We start from the raw sequence: 21338 nt of genomic DNA, 5'->3' as shown, positions 1-21338 counted from the left end.
AGGTGGCCACGCATTACGCTCACTAGCAAAAATTGTGACATACTACACGTTAGAAACGGTTCCGAAAGGAACCGAGACTCGAACGGTAATTAAGCACGACCAATTTAGAGCATTGTAAAAGCTAAGTGCACACCTCAAGGGGAAAAAGGCAAGCAAGCCAGCCTACCGAAATTATCAAATTACCGAGCGGAAGGCATACAATCAGCTTAACGTCACCTACTGAGGGCCCCAACATAATTGATGAGATGACCACTTATTACGTTCACTGGCAATGCGCATAACAACGGTTCCAGAAAAACCGAGACTTACCTAGCTTAACCCACAAGTCGGAACGTACCACGAGTAACCTCCGTGATGTCCTCACCATTCGGTGCACTCAGGACGTTTAGAAATAGAAAATGGCTCAGTCAATCAGACATGCACGCAAGGCACGTCAGAGGAACGGAGCCACAGGTGCAGGCGCCATCTTAGAGTGGCGCAGGATGCCGACAGCAGATAATAGAAGCTTGTCGGATGAGGAAATAAAAGAACGTATAGTGACCCATGAGTGCTCACCAGTTTTAAACAACAAGGGACCCCAATCAAGTCAAACAGGGACCTAGGGGAACAGTTTTATGGAAACAACAGTAGTCCCATGCTTATGTGATACAACACACCAAATAAATATAGACGAAATCACTTCTATATTTTCAGAAGGGCATGTCCAGCCGGACAGAGGTCTTCCAGGTTTACTTAATAAACACAATTCTCCAAAGAATAAAATGTCAAGAATACCTTCCACAATGCCCCTGTGTGGTGCACAAGCCTGTGCCCGACACTAACGGGGTGAACACAAGTGAAAATAGTAGAAAGGTTCAAGGCAAAACAAACGTTTTTCTGTTTACATATAAATTTGTACAGAAAATATCAAGCTGCACCATTACATAAAATCAAACAATCAGATTTGTATCGGGTGCACAAGCAAGTCGACGGCGTTTCGGTTTCATCAAGAAATCATAGAAACCATCATCAGGACAATTTAAATACTTTGCCTTTACAATAAACCTCAATTTTGCCTACGAGAAGAAGATAAAAATACTTTAGAAACAGAAAACATACAAGAATAAGTGATGTGACTCTTCGTGCACAGGGCTCACCGTCACAGAATTAAGATCAGTCGAATGAGAGACAGCCATAAACGCGCCATCTGTGTACCGCTTTGTTCGCCATATGTTTGGCAGGGTATGCTCAGACGTGAGTCCCTTGCTCACTTTGCCACTGGATTCAAGCAAGCCTGGCTGAAGACGGCTGGAATGCCAGAGACCGGTCCTATGAAGCTTGTTTCTGGTCCAGGGAAGGCATGGCTTGGCAGTTTGGGCTGGACTGTTCCCATGAGGAACAGGGCCAGACTGATTTGCCTATGGCCATGTCTGAACTGGGGTGGCAGAGTGGGCTAAAGAACTGTGATGGATTAAACCCAGATCTTTTGACTGGGTGTGAGTGTTTGATTGGTTCAGATGCTCCGTCCATCACCACCCCCTTTTGTACCGCTTTGTTCACCATAGGTTTGGCAGGGTATGCTCAGACGTGAGTCCCTTGCTCACTTTGCCACTGGATTCAAGAAAGCCTGGCTGAAGACGGCTGGAATGCCAGAGACCGGTCCTATGAAGCTTGTTTCTGGTCCAGGGAAGGCATGGCTTGGCAGTTCGGGATGGACTGTTCCCATGAGGCACAGGGTCAGACTGATTTGCATATGGCCCTGTCTGAACTGGGGTGGCAGAGTGGGCTAAAGAACGGTGATGGATTAAATCCAGATCTTTTGACTGGGTGTGAGTGTTTGATTGGTTCTGATGCTCCGTCCATTACCACCCCCTGTTGTACCGATCTGTGATTTTAAGGGCAGCCTAGAAAAACCGCCATACAAACTAAAACAAAATATGAAAATGACCGATATAAAGAAATAGTAATTGGTCAAACAGTTGAAAGTGCCATATAGAAAAGAATAAAACAAAACAAAATATAGTGGAAAAGAAAATAGTAATGAAAATGCAAAAATTACATAGATGGCAGACTATCTTGCAAATTTCGCCATCAGTCACCTAATCAAAGAAAAATAGAAGCAATGTAAGACTCATAGTATTTTCCTTTGAACAGGTCTAGTTACAAAGGGCTCACAACGAGTACATAAACAAGATACTGAATTAATCAAAAGGGAATGGACACTGGTGTCTACTAAACCTTTGGTTAGTCTTTGAAAACCCTCATAGACAACCTGATTTAGTCGATGCGGTATATCTTTTATCCGCCCCGTCAGGTGTCATGGCATATTCATAGGGTAGTCAAGGAACGTGCAGTATGCCTGCCTCACCCGAGGCTACCTCTGGTCCAGGTAGAAGTGTCCAGGAATAATAGGGAGGGAAAAAAAAATATATATATATATATATAAAAAAAACAGTGTGTCACCAGAGAAGAATTTTTAATGAAAAGGTTGACACTGTTGTTAAAAGATTCGACATATATGTAATCAGGCAACTAGATTACCATATATCTATATATATATGGATGCGTCAACATGTTTCAGCTCTATGAGCCCAGCCGGGTCTGTAGAGGTTTCGTCAGGACAAAAAGACAAAAATACATACATAGAAGGTACTTACACAACTTGTGTAGGTTCCTATAGCTATTATAGAATTTCTTATATAGTCACCTTAATAGGTGTTCTTAGAGGCTTCTACAGGAGTGAAGAGTCGCTAGGAGTGGTCTTTGCCACGAGGACCAGCTTTCAGTCCCTGTGCTGACTCTGCCCCTGGTTACTAATAAATAAGATACATCATAGGGATTAGATCTAAAAATCACCTCCATAGATACAAAATACAAAATACAAATAGACCTTATGTCAAGGGCACATACATGTACTCATTATATAATGTAAAGCAGCCATATAAAACAATTTACATATGAAAGGAATAATATTCAATCAATTACATGTTAGGATCTATATCATCATGATTTTAGAAAAAAGTGGTTTGCACACAGAAGCTCAACTAATTATAAACAAATGGCATTCATCCATAAAGTTGATGCCAGGATAGATGCTATTACATGTAAAGATGTATGTTATCATGTATTTATCAAAATGGTCTTTGCACACAGATTCTCAGCTAGTTACAATCGAGTGGCACTCCTCTATGGAGTTGAGGACCTGATTGATGCTGTTGCAGCGAAGCATCCAGCGAAGCATCCAGCGACACTCAGTTCGATTAAAAATATTAGAAATACTGCCACCTCGTTCTGGGGTTTTGATTACTTCGATCACCTGCCACCGCATATCGCCAGGTGCATCTTCAAGTTGCTCGTAGTGTGACACCAGAGGGGCATTTTCCGTTTGGCAACGTATTCGGCTTTTGTGTTGTCCAAGTCGTGTCTTAAACTTTTGGGTAGTTTGACCGAAATATATCAGGTCACACGGACACCATATTGCATATATGACATTAGCCGTATTGGAGTTTGAAAGACTGCGCAAATCATAGCTCCGATTCTAATACCATCCCCATTTTCAATCTTTCTGAACATTTACTGTCCTCTGCTGAGGTCTCATTACTATCTAAGGGCCTCAGCTTTGTGCCTACCGAGAAATCGTGTTTATTTGATACTCAGCTTGAACTTTTACAATTTTTTAGGAAATTGCGTATCAAAGCATTCTTTTTAGGTAAAGATAATAACATGACAAAGTTTTTCTGGATTGAGACCACCTTCAACTTTCAATCCTTCTGCCAATTCAGTCCCTATTGAACTGTTGGCCTTTGAATCTATGGTTTTAAATGATGTGCTTGCTTCAAGTAAAAACTTTGAATATATTCCATATAATATTTCACTAGCAGAACGGCAGGCACTCAAGAAATTAAAACTCAACCAAGATGTCATAATTAAGCCGGCCGTTAAGGGTGGGGGGATAGTGGTTCAGTCGAAGACTGACTATAAGGCTGAAATTAAGCGCCAACTATCTAATCTGAACCACTATCTTCCATTGAGAACCAGCCCCTTGGCTGATATTCAACATATGATCCTTGCAGTAACTACCGCAGCAAAGAATGATGGCTTTTTAACCCAGAAGGAATTTATATTCCCTAATGCTAAAACAGCGAGTACACCAGTATTGTATGCACTGCCCAAAGTGCACAAGAGTGTCCTTTGTCCACCCGGCCGGCCCATTGTCTCTGGATGTAGGTCGGTCCTGGAGCCACTATGTAAATACATAGATATATTTATAAAGGATTTTTTTTTCTTCCACTCGCAGCTATGTGCGTGACAGTGGTGACATTATTACCCAACTTGAGGTCATGGATTTTTGTCCTGAGTCGGAATTGTTGGTGTGTATGGACCTGGAGTCCTTATACACGAACATTCCTCAACTTGAAGGCATTGAGGTGATCCGCCGAGTCTTGGACATGCAGGCCGCTCCAATGCCAGTACCTACTGACTTCATCATTGACCTTTTGGAGATCTCCATAACAAAAAAATTTGGGGAATTTGACAGACAATATTATTTACAGACTAAGGGCACTTCTATGGGGGCTTCTTATGCCCCCAATTTTGCTATTTTGTTTGTGGACGATTTTGAAAAACGTTTTATTTTTTACTGTAATTCTAACCCTTTCTTTGATAGCGTCCGCCATTGGCGATGCTACATTGACAACATTTTCTTTATTTGGACAGGTACTACGGACTCATTAAATATGTTTTTAATTTGGCTTAATTCATGTTCTAATGATCTCAAATTTACGTCTATCTCTAGTAATCGCCAGGTTGATTTTTTTGGACCTTACCATTTTTCCTCATGAAGGGAAGCTGTCAACTAAATTGTTCACTAAACCCACGGCCCGGAACTCTACGTTCTTTTATTTCCTCATCCGACAAGCTTCTATTATCTGTTGTCGGCTTCCTGCGCCACTCTAAGATGGCGCCTGCACCTGTGGCTCCGTTCCTCTGACGTGCCTTGCGTGCATGTCTGATTGACTGAGCCATTTTCTATTTCTAAACGTCCTGAGTGCACCAAATGGTGAGGACATCACGGAGGTTACTCGTGGTACGTTCCGACTTGTGGGTTGAGCTAGGTAAGTCTCGGTTTTTCAGAAACCGTTGTTATGCGCATTGCCAGTGAAAGTAATAGGTGGCCATTTCATCAATTATGTTGGGGCCCTCAGTAGGTGACATTAAGGTGATTGTATGCCTTCCGCTCGGTAATTTGATAATTTCGGTAGGCTGGCTTGCTTGCCTTTTTCCCCTTGAGGGTGTGCACTTAGCTTTTACAATGCTCTAAATTGATCATGCTTAATTACCGTTCGGGTCTCGGTTCCTTTCGGAAACGTTTCTAACGTGTAGTATGTCACAATTTTTGCTAGTGAGCGTAATGCGTGGCCACCTTTATTAACAATAGTGTGGACCTGCGCAGGCTACGGTAAGGTGACTGTATGCCTTCTGCTCTGAAATCTTATAAGTTCGGCTAGTTGGTTTGCCCTCCCATTGAGGGTGCATACTTAGTTATTGAAAGGCTCAACACGTACTTACTGACTGTCTGCAGCCTATCAACTGATTTACGCTGTCAGCATTGTTTGATGTGTAGACTGTATGGTATAAACATGCAAACTGTCTGTCAGAATTTACGAGAGTTAGTTAGATTTTAGCTATCTGTAGGCAACCTATATTGTGTGCTGCCAGATGATCCCCCTGGGGATCTACATTGGCTTTAAATGACCAACTCCTTATGCAATGGAAATGTCAGAAATTGTTTCTTTTTTCTTTTTCCTTTTCAGCCGATTTATTGGGCTAACTCTTACAGCATTTGTCACCTGCTGAATACAATTATCGAGCAGACCCATAGGCGTTAATTATCTCCGCCCGAGAGAAACTGCAACATTGGATTGCTTTAGCAACTGATTTTACTCAGTAAGTCCATATCGGCCACTTATGAATAAATGTTGATGGCATGCATATGTCTTTTTTTTTACACTTTTCCCTTCCTTTTCAGACGAATTACTTGCTACAGGCCATCTACTAGTCACCTGCTGAATATATTGACCGAGCATATCCACAGGGGTTATTTTGGTCCACCTGAGTGATATTGAAACATTGGACTGCTCTCACAATTGAATTTTTTGAGTAAGTTCTTACTGTATGTGGATGTTTCTCATCCTTGGTTTTGCGCTTTAATGATTTGGCGCAATATTAATGTTTATTGTTTATTTGCAGAGCTCGTTTTTTCCGCAAATATCCTTCTTAGCTAGGATCGGCCTGCCTTGTATCAAGGTGATTTTTAATTATTACTTTCTTGGTTTATGGTATTACGGCTGGTGTGGTGTCAGCTTCCCTTCTTTTTCCCATACTTTACTTTTGGACACTGGGTGATCTACTTTCCTTGTCTTTACCTTTGAAGAATCCTACGTCCTGAATGTATGTACTAAAGTATAATTTTTAATATATTTCTTGCAGTGAAATTTAACGCTCAAATAAACTGTAGTATTGATGATGACCGCAGAGTAACCTTGCGGTTGAAACGGCGTCGACGCTTCTAGTGGCCACAATTTGTGAAGGACACACCATTGTTGTGTCTGTTGTTCCTTTTTTATATGTAATGTCTGTTTGTTAGCCACCTGTTTGGCATGTGAATTGTTTGTTAGTGTATTGCCAACAGTCCCCCTTTTTGAGCGTTATTGTTCTCCCCAATGAATTTTTAGGCAATAAATTTCTTTTGTATGTATAGGCTTCTTCTTTCTTCTCTTTTTTAGTAACATTTCTGATTATATGTTTATAATTTGATTGTTTCACTTCATTTCCTCACCTGAACCTTTTGTTAGGTGTTACAATTATTGGTCCCTGGTTCAGGGGTGTTGGACAGCCTCTGTAGTTTGTTAATGCCTCCCCTGTGGCACTGCCCCACCGAGTGCCCTGATTCTTCAACCCACATGCCTCCCAGATGCTCCTCCCTCACACACAGAACTTCAACATTGCCATCACAGACGGATACAAGATCACCCGCAGGGACCGCACCAACAATCCAGGAGGATGAATTGCAATTCATTCACAAGTACACCCTCAGAGTCACAAACAACACCAAGGACACACTCAGCATTGTCAAGCACCTGCACTTCAGGTATCACACCAACCCCCTGACCAGCTTCAGACTAACACTCATCTACAGATCTCCTGGCCTACATCCACAATTCCGCTAAGCCATCAACAACTACATCAGCACACACACCCTCACCTCCACAGACTACATGTGGCTGGGGGACAGCAACCTCTGGCTGGATGACAACCACACCACCAAACTTCATTGGTACATCAACATTTGCATCCACTGCTCCGACAAGCAACACACTGCCCCACACACCGCTACAGATCCCCCAAAGATGCTTGATCTAAGTCACCACAGATGAGCTGTGTGGCACCCTCGGCCAGGACACTCCAACCAACACCACCGCCACACCCTGTAACCTCACACACTGGATCAGTGACTGATCCAACAATCTTGCCACATTGACAGACTTTCCTGTGAAGCACAACAACAGTTAAGCCACCTGGGACAAGGCAGACCTACTGGACTCATACAGATGTAGCCGGACTCTTGTGCAAACCTTGCGACACAAACAACCATCAGTTACCTTTCAGCCCTGGAAACCACCACACACAGACATCACCATATCATCAGCATGGACAAGAGGACATCCTTCAGATAGGGCCTCGGCACCAACACACACAACATCAAGGAGCTAATCGGCATCGTGAGTGAACTATCTAACCCCAGCTCTCCATCCAAAAGACATCCCACCCTTGCAAGGCCAAGTGAATCCCTCGCAACATTATACCACTGCAGGCTCACGGACATACACGACAGCCTCGGCACACAGAGGCAGACAGCGCTATTATCCGCGGGACATTCCCCTCCTCAGGTTCTGGACTCCCGTCAGCAGCAAAGACACCACCCGGCTCATGTACACTATCCACTCCGGCTCTCCATCAGGACCCTTCCCACACAACATCTCAATCACAGCATACCCTATCCTTGAAGCCCACCTTGGGCACGTCATGAATGTCTCCTTTGAGTATGCCACATTCCATGTGAGCTGGAGGCATGTAAAGACCCAGGTCCTTCTTAAACAACGTAAGGCAGTACCGCAGGATCTCCTGGAACATCACCCTGTTTCCCTACCCGGCAAATGTCATCAAGAAGACACTCAACGAACAACTGACCCACTTCCTCCAAGCAAACACATCCAGGCAGCCGGGCCCAGTCCATCTTCCACAGTAATCACACTACTGCAACCGCCCTCATTGCCACCACCACCAACATCATGGACCTGCTCAACATTGGTGAGGCCACCACCCTCACCCCCCTCAATGGCATTCTACCACACTGTCAGATCACACATCTCCAACACTGGGATCCAGGGGAGGGCCCAGGATTAAATCACCAGGTACCTCACCAGCAAGGGACAGGGAATCCGCCTCCCTCTTCAGCACGTAGTACACTGGGGTCATCTGGCCCATGCCCAGGGCTCATCTCTCAGCATGACGATCTTCAAAGTCTCCATGACCCCCCTCTCCACCCTCACATGCGCACACAACATCATCATCATCTCCTATGGCATTGACACCCAGCTGCTCCTCACCCTCACCAAAGATCCAGCCACTGCCAGATCCAAAGTTGAAGAAGGCATGAGGTCCGTTGACGAATGGATGAAAACAGCCACCTGAGGCTGGACTTGGACAAGACTGTGGTCATCATCTCAGGATTGTCCCCTTATGACTGGGACAACTGCTTGTGTCCCACCGGCCTGGGCACCGCACCAGTGGCCACGCACGCAAGCTGGTGTTCATCGTAGACTCCTCAATCAAAATAACCATGCAACTCAACACCATCTCTACCTCATGCTGCAACACCCTCCGCATGCTGCAAATGATACTCAGATAAATCCACTCCTAGGCAAGACAGACAGTCACCCAGGTCCACGACACCAGCCGGGTCAACTACAGCAACGCAGAAACAAGAGCCAAACTCCAGGAGGACTTGTACATATCCAGGGTGCATCCGCACACCTCATCCTCAACATCCCCCGCACAGCCACATCACCGTCCACCTGAGATACCTACAATGGCTCACTGTCAACTGCAGGATCACCTTCAGACTCCGCACCCACACTCAGGAGGCAGTCCACAACCCCAGACCCAGAAACGACCTTGGACGTCTCTCATCCAACACCCTGTTGCCCCAACTCCGTCCAGCCAACCTTGCCGTGGCCACCATTCATCACATCCACAGACCAACTGCATGCAGGAGATAGTTCTCCCACCTCGCCAAACAGACCTGGGACTCCCCCCCCCGGGCACCTCCACATGACCCATGACCTCTACGCCTTCATGATACTCTTCCAAACCTGTCTGTCCGAGCAGTATTGCACCCCCCAGCAGCTTGAGACCATCACGGGTGAGTATTCGGCTCCATGTATGAATTTGAAGATACATTGTGACCTATGTGTGTCCTCGAAAGGACTCAGATCCCAGTGTATGGATGGCTTGAGTTTGTTCCACACTCAGGCATACTTTGATATATCCCCACACGTATGTTGTTGACTCATGCTAAATGACTGAAACATCAATTTACCTTGTGATTGTTTTCTTTATTTTTCTGTCAGGTGCGTGATTTGTGAGTAGGTGATAGGTGCTGTACAATAATCCAGAGAATCCAAAGTTCACAGAGGGAGATGTGATGCTTTGCAGTTAGAGTCACCAGAGTCCAGACAACAGAGCTTGGCATCATTGTTCAGACTGCAACCAGCAAGTCCATGTGGCAGAGTATGACAGTCAATGAGGTGATGCTGTTGCACACAAAGTCCAGGTTTTGGAAAAGGGGGGTGGTGATGGACAGAGTTTCTGAATGATGCAGAATACTCTTACCAAGTCAATAGATCATGGTTTTAATCCATCACCGTTTTTTAGCTCACTGCACCATCCCGGCTCAGAACCTGGCTATATGCAAATTAGTCTGTTCCTGTCCCAGTGCATGATGGGAACAGGGCAAACCAAACTACCAAGCCAATTCTTATACCGGGAAGGAAACAAGCTTCCGGGGACCGGTTTCTGGCATCACAGCCTTCTTCGGCCCGGCTTGCTTGAATCCTGATGGTGCAAAGTCCAGGTGCCAGCCCAGGTGACCTTGTAGATGTGCATGGCCCGCTGCCGCTCATGGTTTTTTCCGTGGACGACCCACCTTCCTTGGTGGACCCTCATATGCAGGCCTTGACGATGCATGGGATACTCCGTCGGACGATTCCTCCTCCCTCCCTGTGCCTGGTGGCGGTCTTCGCCTAGAAGTGTGTTGCCTGGTGACACAGGTAGAGTTCTCCATGTTGTCTGCGATCCGACGGAGTGAATTGCTCATGTCCCTTTGCACCGCCAGGAGCTCAGCCAGTCTTGCCTCCATCCATCCTTGGTGTTGTTGTTGACTGGTGTGTTGCTCGGCCTGCAGGTTTTTGATGTTTGTGAGGGTCACCACTACCTGGCTGGTCTCCCTGGTGTCCCGCTGGTATGCCTCCAGGATAGTGCGTAGTTCTGACATACCGGGCCCTGCAGCTGGCTAGTCAGGTTCTTGCCTCCGCCTGCCGCCACTCCCCCCACCCATGCCCAAATAAACCTGGCCTGCCGTTGTGGGCACATAGGGACGACAGGACCCCCGAAGGATGGCAGTGGTGGTGTTGTCTGCCATCTCCTGGTTGCCCGGCAGACCTTGTCCCTCATCGTCAGACTGGCTCAGTTCTTCACTGCGGGCAGGGCTCCTAGATGTCTGCTGGGATGGGGCAGTAATGGTGGTGGTGGTTTGCACAAATGTTCCGAATGCAGGTGCTGCAGGGGTTTGGACAGCATAGGGGCCAGGGTGGTCGTGGTCATCCGTGGAGTGTTGAGAGTCATCGCTGACGGTGGGATCAGGGTCCTGCAGAGCCTGGGACTGTGAATCTTCTCCCCCATTGTTGGGGGTAGATTCTGCATGTTGCCCTGTGGGTGTGAGAGACAGACAATGTTAATGCCATTTCATGCATCGTCCATGTTTCATACACATTGTAGTTGGCACTGTTCCACCAGGTAGTTGTCTGTGCTTTGCATTGTAATCAATGTTCACTTGTAGATGGGTATGTTGTGGGGTCAGATTGATATGTGCTCGTGAGTCATTGACATGTGGGGGCATATTTACAATAACTGGTGCATCCCTGCATATCAGCAGGGATGCGCCAGTTATTGTGCTCCACAGCTCCGCCAACATGGATGTGCCACATTTACAATGCAGCGCACCATGGGAAAAAAACGGCACAGATGCGTCACGCTTCTGTGCAGTAAAAGTGGCGCATTGCTGGAGTTGCGTCGCCAGCGCAACAAAGCTCCAGCAATGCTCTGGGGGGCCCTATCTGCACAATGCTGCGTCAATCCTTACGCCTGCTTCAAGCAGGCGCAGGGTTTTGATGCAGCATGGGCTTAAAAGTGACTGAGTGAAATCCTGTAGATTTCACTCAGCCACTTTTAGGAGGTGTTCCTGTGCCGGAACACCTACTTCTGCCGCAGGGCTTTACAACATGATGCATCTCCCAGATCCGTCACCTTGTAAATACCCAGCACCATGGCGCCACTTTTGTGCCACCGCTGCATCACAAAAGTGACACAACAGCGGCATAAAAGAGGCACAAGGGATTGTAAATCTGCGCCGTGAATTTTTGGCTTGGATGCTTCAGCGGACCTGTATTGGTCTCGTTGTGTTATATGGCCATTGTGACAGTGGGCCACTCCATTGCCTGTCCCAGGAGGGTATGTTTGTGTAAGGGGTGTGTGTAACAGGCCGTGCCGGTAATTGGAGTCTGAGTTGGCACTGGGCCTCCCTCGTGATGTAGCTGTTCCCCCATGGAGCATGCTGCCATGACAGTGGGTGTAAGTTCCTGTCCAAGATATCTGATCTTGTTGTCCTGGTGTTTGTGTTTGCACTGGTCACAGGAGGGCCTTGTGCTACCTACACCAGGGCCCAGTGTCAGCTATCTTGTCAGTACTTTCCCACTTCCTATGCATTGAGCATGGTGCATGGGTGTGTAACTGGGCCATATGGGATGAGGGCAATTGGGTCTGATTTGGAGTCCCACAATGCATTTTGTGACACCCACCCTCCCAGCATACCGGATGTCCATTCTTGGGTCTGTGCTTTCTGTAGCATGGGACATAGCATGGCCTTGCTTTCTCAATGGGGCATACACATGTTAGTGGCATTAGCATTGTTTTTGGCTGTAGTTCTGGGTGGTGGGCGCTTGGGGGTTGGTGCAGGCATTTGTTGTACTTGGGGTGTGGATGCCATTACCCCCATGCTACATGAGTTGTTTGTGTACTCACCAGGCTCTACTACTCCTTCAATTCCATGTACTCCCACCGGTGGAAGCAGGGCCATCGCCTTCTCCTCCCAGGGCTGGTACTGTACTGGTCTGCGGGGACTGCCACCTCCAGTGTGCTGGCTCTGTGCGTAGTCTTCATCCATATTGCGCTTGATCATCCTCCGCAGATCGTACCACCTGGCCTGGCACTCCTTCCTTGTGCGTCTGATGGGTGCGACAGCATTCACCCTATTGACTATCCTCTGCCAAAGTCGGGTTTTCTCAGCTATGCTGGTCCGTCTAATCAATGTGCCAAACAGCTGTGGCTCGACGCTGATGACTTTGTTGACAAGGGTGTCCATCTTCTCCTTTGTGAACTTTGGATTCTTCTGTGTGGACATGGTATGGGGTGACAGTGTGTATGGATGTGGGTGTGTGGGTCTGAATGTGAATGGGGGGTATGTGTGAAGGTGGATGTGTGCAGTTGGTGGTGTGTTGGCAGTGTCTGTTGCAAATTGAGTCTGTTGCAAAGGATGATGGTTTGTGTGTGTGGGCCCTTTTTATTGGTCAATTTGTGGGTGGGGCTTAGTTTAAATTTTTGGTGGGTGTGTTATAAGGGGTGGTTCTGAGTTAGCCCCTCTGTTTGCCTGTTTGGATCTGCCCAGGACATTCATTTCCATGGTTTGTACACTGGAGACGTGTTTTGTGGTGTTCTGCGAGTCGTTTCACCCTCCTTGTGCTGTTTTACAGTGTCTTCGTGGTTCAGTAAGGCTCGTTTAGTTGTATTTGCTTCTGTTTATTTGTGTGTCGACTCGGTCCTACGCGACGTTCTCCGCGGTGCGAGTCGTTTTCACCCTCCTTGTGCTGTTTTACGAGGTTCGCGTGCACGTTGTTCAGTGTGGGTTCGTCTCGTATTTGATTGTGTGGCTCGCTCATACGCGACGTTTTCCGTACGAATCGCATTCTGATTCCCCAGTCTGGATCGTACTTGTTGGGTTGTACAGCATGTTTACGATTCGTATGGTTCACTTTGAGGGTCCGTGTTGTACGGATTTCCCCTTGCTCTTCGTACGGTTCGCAAGGATTCGGTCGTATATTTTTCATACAAATCGTACTACGGGATTCGGACGGTATTGGATGAGTCGTACGGAAAGGGTTACGGATTCGATTCGGTCGTACGGATTAGTTTACCGAATTGGAATCGGCCCCTAAATATAACAATACTGAAAACATTGCATAGCAAAGAGAATAAAACTACTATTTCCACTCCAGCAAGTGCAACAGAAGGGAAAATGTTGGATAGCGGGTATATAAAAATTAGTATTCCAACTCCAGTGAGTGCAACAGTAGGGAAAGTGTTGGATAGCGGGTGGGTAAAAATTACTATTCCCACTCCAGAGAGTGGAACAGTGGGGAAAGTGTTTGATAGCGGGTATATAAAAATTACTATTCCCACTCCAGTGAGTGCAACAGTAGGGAAAATGTTGGATAGCGGGAGTGTAAAAATGACTATTCCCACTCCAGTGAGTGCAACACTTGGGAAAGTGTTGGATAACGGGTGGGTAAATATGACTATTCCCACTCCACCAAGTGTAACAGTAGGGAAAGTGTTGGATAGCGGGTGGGTAAAAATTACTATTCCCACTCCAGCAAGTGCAACAGTAGGGAAAATGTTGGATAGCGAGTATATAAAAATTACTATTCTCATTCCAGTGAGTGCAACAGTAGGGAAAGTGTAGGATAGTGGGTGAGTAAAAATTACAATTCCCACTTCAGCGAGTGGAACAGTAGGTAATGTGTTGGATAGTGGGTATATAAAAATTACTATTCCTACTCCAGTGAGTGCAACAATAGGGAAAGTGTTGGAAAGCAGGAGTGTAAAAAATACTATTCCCACTCCAGTGAGTGCAACAGTAGGGAAAGTGTTGGATACCGGATGGGTAAAAATTACTATTCCCACTCCAGCAAGTGCAACAGTAGGGAAAATGTTGGATAGCGAGTATATAAAAATTACTATTCTCATTCCAGTGAGTGTAACAGTAGGGAAAGTGTAGGATAGTGGGTGAGTAAAAATTACAATTCCCACTTCAGCGAGTGGAACAGTAGGTAATGTGTTGGATAGTGGGTATATAAAAATTACTATTCCTACTCCAGTGAGTGCAACAATAGGGAAAGTGTTGGAAAGCAGGAGTGTAAAAAATACTATTCCCACTCCAGTGAGTGCAACAGTAGGGAAAGTGTTGGATACCGGATGGGTAAAAATTGCTATTCCAACTCCAGCGAGTGGAAGACATTAAAATAAATATTATTAAAAAAATAATATTTAACACTACATTAAATATAACAATACTGAAAACATTGCATAGCCTAGAGCATACAATTACTATTCACACTCCTGCAAGTGCAACAGTAGGGAAAATGTTGGATAGCGGGTATATAAACATTTCTATTCCCACTCCAGTGAACGCAACACTAGGGAAAGTATTGGATAGCGGGTGGGTGAAAATTACTATTCCAACTCCAGCTAGTGAAACAGTAGGGAAAGTGTTGGATAGCGGGTATATACAAATTAATATTCCCATTCCAGTGGTGCAACAGTAGGAAAAGTGTTGGAAAGAGGGAGTGTAAAAATTACTATTCCCATTGAGTACAACACTAGGGAAAGTGTTGGATAGCGGGTGGGTAAAAATTACTATTCCCACTCCACCGAGTGCAACAGTAGAGAAAGTGTTGCATAGCTGGTGGGTAAAAGTTACTATTTCCACTCCAGCGAGTGCAACAGTAGGGAAAAAGTTGGATAGCGGGAGGGTAAAAATTACTATTCCTACTTCAGTGAGTGCAACAGTAGGGTAAGTGTTGGGTAGCGGGTGGGTAAAAAATTATATTCCCACTCCAGCGAGTGATACAGTAGGGAAAGTGTTGGATGGCGGGTCTGTAAAATTTACAATTCACACTCCAGTGAGTGCACCAGTAGAGAAGGTGTTGGATATCGGGTGGGTCAAAATTACTATTCCCACTCCAGTTAGTGCAACAGTAGGGAAAGTATTGGATGGCGTAGGGGAATACTTTAGTATACCCACTCCTACAATATAATTTACATAAATTAACAATTAATTAATTAATTAATTAAAATTAATTTACCTCCCACCATATTCCCCTATAAACATAACCACCAATATGATAAAATAATACTAAAGTAACATCATTAAATATCAATTAATTTATTAACAATTAAATATAAATTCATACACACAATTAAAACTATAAAATAACTTTAAATAAATATTTTATAAAATTGTTATAACAATTAAATTACTTCCTACCCTACTCCCTTATCAAACCTCAACACACTCCTAAAAAATTACACAAATAACATATTAACAACCTACTTTTTAACAATAATTATCAATTGAATAATTAATTAATATTCTAACACAATTAACACAATCGTCAATAAATTATGAATTATTAGTCAATTTACAATTAATTATTAAATAAGTAATTAACAAAAATAACAATATGTTATTAAATACAAAATAATAATTAATTAAAATTATATTACTTCCCACCCTATTCCCCTATCAACTCTCAACACACTCCTAAAAAAGAACACAATTAACATATTAACAATTTAATTATTAATAATTAATATCCAATTAATAACTAATTAATAACTTTTTAACACAGTTAACCCACTTACCAATTATTTTTAATTATTATGAATACATTTATAATTAATTAACATGATTAACAATACACATGATTAAATACTAAAATATTAATTAATTTAATTAATTAATTAAAATTAAATTACTTCCCACCCTATTCCCCTATAAACCCACAAACGGCTACGGAATTCTGCACATGCTGAATGAAGAAGTGAAGATGAGGACTTTGTATCGTTAGGGCTACTTATCAAAGATTATTTAACAAAAACCATCAGGATCAGGGGAAAAAGATCCCAGCCTTGGTTGGATAGGCAGTGTAGGCTTTCTTATATCTGCCTACATCACATTCTTCAAACTGTCCATAGAGATTGTACTAAAATAGCCAACTGCAGGAAGGACTGCAAACTAATCTTGAAGAAAATGAAAGTGGTTTGTCAGTGCCAAGCATGGGATAATTTAGTTACTGCAAGTAAGGTTAAAAATGTTTGTCTATTCTGCAACATGGTAAACAAAAGGGAATGTCTACTGGTAGCAACTCATCACTGGGTCCTAGTATAAGTCCTGATAAATGGATAGATCATGTCTCCCATGTACATAGTTCAGGGGATGCAAGTGAGGAGGGCATGAATCAATATTGTCTGGAATTCCAGTTGGAAATTGAGTTCTCCTTAGAAGTTAGGACCCGATTTATCAAAAAGTAACGCATCGCAGCACAGCAAGTAACCGTGCTGCTCTGCATTACAGGGAAAGGGCAGGAATGCACCGTATTTATCACAATATGGCACATTCCTGTCCTTTCCCCAGCGCTGGTGCACAATGGGCTACCTAGCGCCAACGCAGACCATGGTGCAAGGGTGCCTGCGTTGCTTGCAGGATTGTTTTTGTGCATACAGGTGCACATTTCTGCACAAAACAATCCCCTGAGGCATATTGCTCTATATGTGTGCTGCATTCTGCAGCATCCATAGAGAGAGAAAGTATCACGGAGAAATGAAGATTTTTCTGCTAGTTATACCTGCTCTGGCAGGTCGCATCATTTTTTAGCATTCCCACGCAACGGCCATGGAATGCCGTCCCAGGCAGGAGTAACACAAAGCAGTTATTTGAGCTGCTTTGCGTTACTCTTGATTTATCAACCCACACAGGGCCATGCAAAGTGGCCTTGCAGAGCTTGATAAATTGCATTTTGGGGTTTGTGTGACACATGCAAACACAACACAACACAAACCCTTCAAAAATAGGGCTCCAAATTTCTAGAAGGTTCACTTTCTCACATAAAGACCTATGCTGTTGTGCACTATTTAATTAACAGTTTTCAAACATGTTACGAACCAGAGATGTGTTTTCTACCACATCTGCATAGCACATATAACAATGTATCAAGTATATAGTGGACCTCTACACCTCTCAGGATAAGTTATACTTTGCAAATAGTTCAGGTAGTTGTACAGGAGTGTCTTTTTGATTAACACTGTTGCCTTGGCTTGTCTTTTGACATATTTCTAGTAACCTAACCTAAAGATGTTCTAACTACCTTTTTCAGCACTGTGCAGAGGTGAAATACTTTCCCTTACTGTTCCTATTCGAGGTCATTCTGTATCTGGTAAACCCAGTTTGTTTAACAAATCTTTCTCTAATGCCCATTGTTCCTTATTGAAAGCCCTTAAATGTTGTCTAAGAAATAGGGGGGAGAATCAGGGTCTAATAACCCATTACAAGAAGGTTTTAAAAAAGAGAAAATAATCCAATGTATTGCGCATGTTAATATGATGTATGCACGCATTTGCCTATTGTCATATTTATGACTGGGCAATTTATGTTGTTATGATCATTAGAGTTGGCTTTGACACGATAGCTTGCCAGCGTACTATTTTCACTACATTTGTGCCCATTCAGGGCTAGATTTGAGGGACTCACAACGGCTTAGAAATGATGGTTAATTTATGTTCATTTAAACTATGGTTTTGTTTTTATATTCACATAATTTGTGTTTTTAACCATTTTGCCATCTTTCTAAATGGTACGTTGACCATCTTAAGATGGCGGCCATAGTAGACTACTGTTTGTTAGTCCTTCTTTGTTTGTTACTTTGCTAATGACGCTTTTTAAAGTTGACGGGCGCCTCGGCTCTCTGCACAATTTGACGAAGCCCGATGGCGAAACGCGTCTTGTTGCTGTGAGCGTTCCAACATTAAAACATCTTGGTTGGAACCACCCCTGCGTGTGCTGCATTCTTTTGGAGTTAATATCCTGTGGATTTTGGAGCTTGATTACGTTTGCGGGCACACCCCCGCTTTGTGTGCACCCGCTCGAGTGTGCAGTTGGCTGGTGTTTGGGAGCTGCTATATATATATATATATATATATATATATATATATATATATATATATATATTACCTACTGGCGGTCGCCAGTAGGTATATATAGTTAGGATTTTTTCTCTATGGGATTTTTGAAAATTCTATGTCTAATAACTTTGGCGTTTGTGGACGGAATTGGCTGAAATTTTCAGGAAAATGGCACATTTTGTTTCTGAGCAGCCCCTGAAAATTTTGGGGGGGTTCGTCAAGGGGGGGCCGAGAAAAAAGGGGGGTCCCAAAACGCGTTTTTCCCATGTTCATTTCCATAGGGCGGTTGGCCTCACTTTTAGCCCGAACAGCTGAATGGATTTGCACGAAACTTGGCAAAATTGTAGGGACTGGTAGCCCGATGTGCCTTTGCTAGGTCTCAATATATGTGCTCCAGTGGATTTTGAGAAATTAACGTTTAAAAAAAGATATATATCTGTAACAGCGGACCTGGCAGCGTCCCAGGACGCGTACTTTTCGCGCAACGGAGCTTTGTGAAGCGAAGCTGATTGGTTCTCCGGCGTCTGTCAACATTCCAAAAAGTCCGTAGCGGCCGCCATCTTGTCTCTCGGTAGGATCGAGAGACAAGAGGAGGCCAAAGCGAAGGGGCAAATGACCATAAGGGGGAATAGTAGATCCTCGCTGACCCCCTACGTTTGATGTGGAGGTTTTAAAAGGGCCCCGCGGGGCAAAAAAAACCCAAAATAATAATAATCGAACGGCTGAATGGATTTGCACGAAACTTGGCAAAATATTAGGGACTGGTAGCCCGATGTGCCTTTGCTAGGTCTCAATATATGTGCTCCAGTGGATTTTGAGAAATTAACGTTAAAAAAAAGATATATATCTGTAACAGCGCTCCGCTTCGCGTACTTTTCGCGTTACGGAGCTTTGCGAAGCTGATTGGTTCTCCGGCGTCTGTCAACATTCCAAACAGTCCGTAGCGGCCGCCATCTTGTCTCTCGGTAGGATTGAGAGACAAGAGGAGGCCAAAGCGAAGGGGGAAATGACCATAAGGGGGCATAGTAGATCCTTCCTGACCTCTTAGGTTTGATGTACCATTTTGCCAAGTTTGGTGTAATTCCGTTCAGCCATTCAGGCTGTAGACGTATGTAAATGTCCTATGGAAAATTGCATGGGGAAAACACATTTGAAAGTGTTGAAATTTAGAACCAAATAAAATGTTACTTTGGTTTTGTATTTGTGTGTGATGAAAGTTAATTGGTTATGTATATATGTCAAATGAGAGGAAACCACAGCCATTTTGTGATACTACTGTCTGAGGTACATTTGTGAGGAATTTTTGGTGGTGAATTTCTGGTGTTTGATTTACACAGTACTAACACTTCTGCTACTTTTAAAAAGGTGAGTTGTTAATTTGTAAGGGGAACTATGTTGTACACTTGAAGATAATTTGAAAAATGTTTTCTGTTATTTATTTGCAGTCCTTCTGTTATACTAAATACTTGATAAAGTTAGTTTTATATTATGTATTACTAAAAACGATAAATGAAAGTGATTATTTTTTTCTGCAATTTACAGCAAGCAATTTCAAAATAAAATGGCTCACAATGAAGAGACCGTGGCAATTTCTTTTGAATTGTCCACTACATTGATTGAAATTGAGAGCACCAATAATGAAATATTGTCACAAGGAGGACATGACTTGTATGATTCCATTAGATTGATTGAAATGGACAGCACCAAGAATGAAATATTGTCACAAGGAGATGACTTGAATGATTCCACTACATTGATTGAAATTGAGAGCACCAATAATGAAATATTGTCACAAGGAGGAGATGACTTGTATGATTCCATTAGATTGATTGAAATGGACAGCACCAATAATGAAATATTGTCACAAGGAGGAGATGACTTGAATGATTCCACTACATTGATTGAAATTGAGAGCACCAATAATGAAATATTGTCACGAGGAGATGACTTGAATGATTCCACTACATTGATTGAAATTGACAGCACCAATAATGAAATATTGTCACAAGGAGGAGATGACTTGAATGATTTTTTTGATCAATCTCTTGATGGCGAATTTATCGAGTGTTTGGAGACCATAGAGTTACAAGAATCATCATTGGAGACTTTTAATGAGGACATTGCTGATGAGGACATGTTACTAGTTCTTTCAAATTTAGAAAATTCTGAAGAATAAATTTATATTTAGAAATCAAAAATTGTTTGAGACATTATTCATTTTTATTTTTAATTTATGAGGTTGTAGCGAAGTGATTGTAGTATAAAATGAGACTTATAGTATAGAGTGCAACATTTTTATGTTACATGGTAAGTTTACTCATATTTACTTCCCTTCTGCCACTATATTATCTCCAATGTGTATTTGACATCTCTTCTTCATCTCCGGCCTCCTTTCTCTCACTGTGTGTCTCCGATGCATCTTATCGCTGCTATTTTGTGTAATTACAGAAGAGAGTAAAATAAAATAGTTCGGAACGTGAAAAGGGGGCAAAGTAGAGTACTCCTCACCCCCTAGGCCTTTTTAGGCGGTCCCAAAAGGATCAGTTTCTGCTTTCCTGAGAGATTATGGTATGAGTTCCATATACCACAATAACTTGCATTACAACATGCAAGATATCTATCTCCTATTACCAACTTTTGGAGATATTCGCGCTAAGCGCGAATATCTCCAAAAAGTAACACCTGCCCTGAGCAGTTCTTAGGCATGTTATCCAATGGGAGGTGGATAACATGGCTAAGAGCATTAGCTCGGTAATGCATGAATATCGCTGACTTTTTAGCGATATTCATGCATTGCGGCCGTTTATTATCGCATTTGCGATAAACCTTGATAATAGCAAGGTTTATCTTCGATAATTTCTGACGATGCTTAGTGGTAAAAAACTTGGTTGGTAAGCATTGTTAGCGATAAATATCGCTTAACTTTGGTAATATGCCCCAACGTC

This window comes from Lissotriton helveticus, chromosome 4_1 (assembly GCF_964261635.1).
Source record: "Lissotriton helveticus chromosome 4_1, aLisHel1.1, whole genome shotgun sequence".
NCBI classification, from domain to species: domain Eukaryota; kingdom Metazoa; phylum Chordata; class Amphibia; order Caudata; family Salamandridae; genus Lissotriton; species Lissotriton helveticus.
This window is presented reverse-complemented; position numbering follows the sequence as displayed.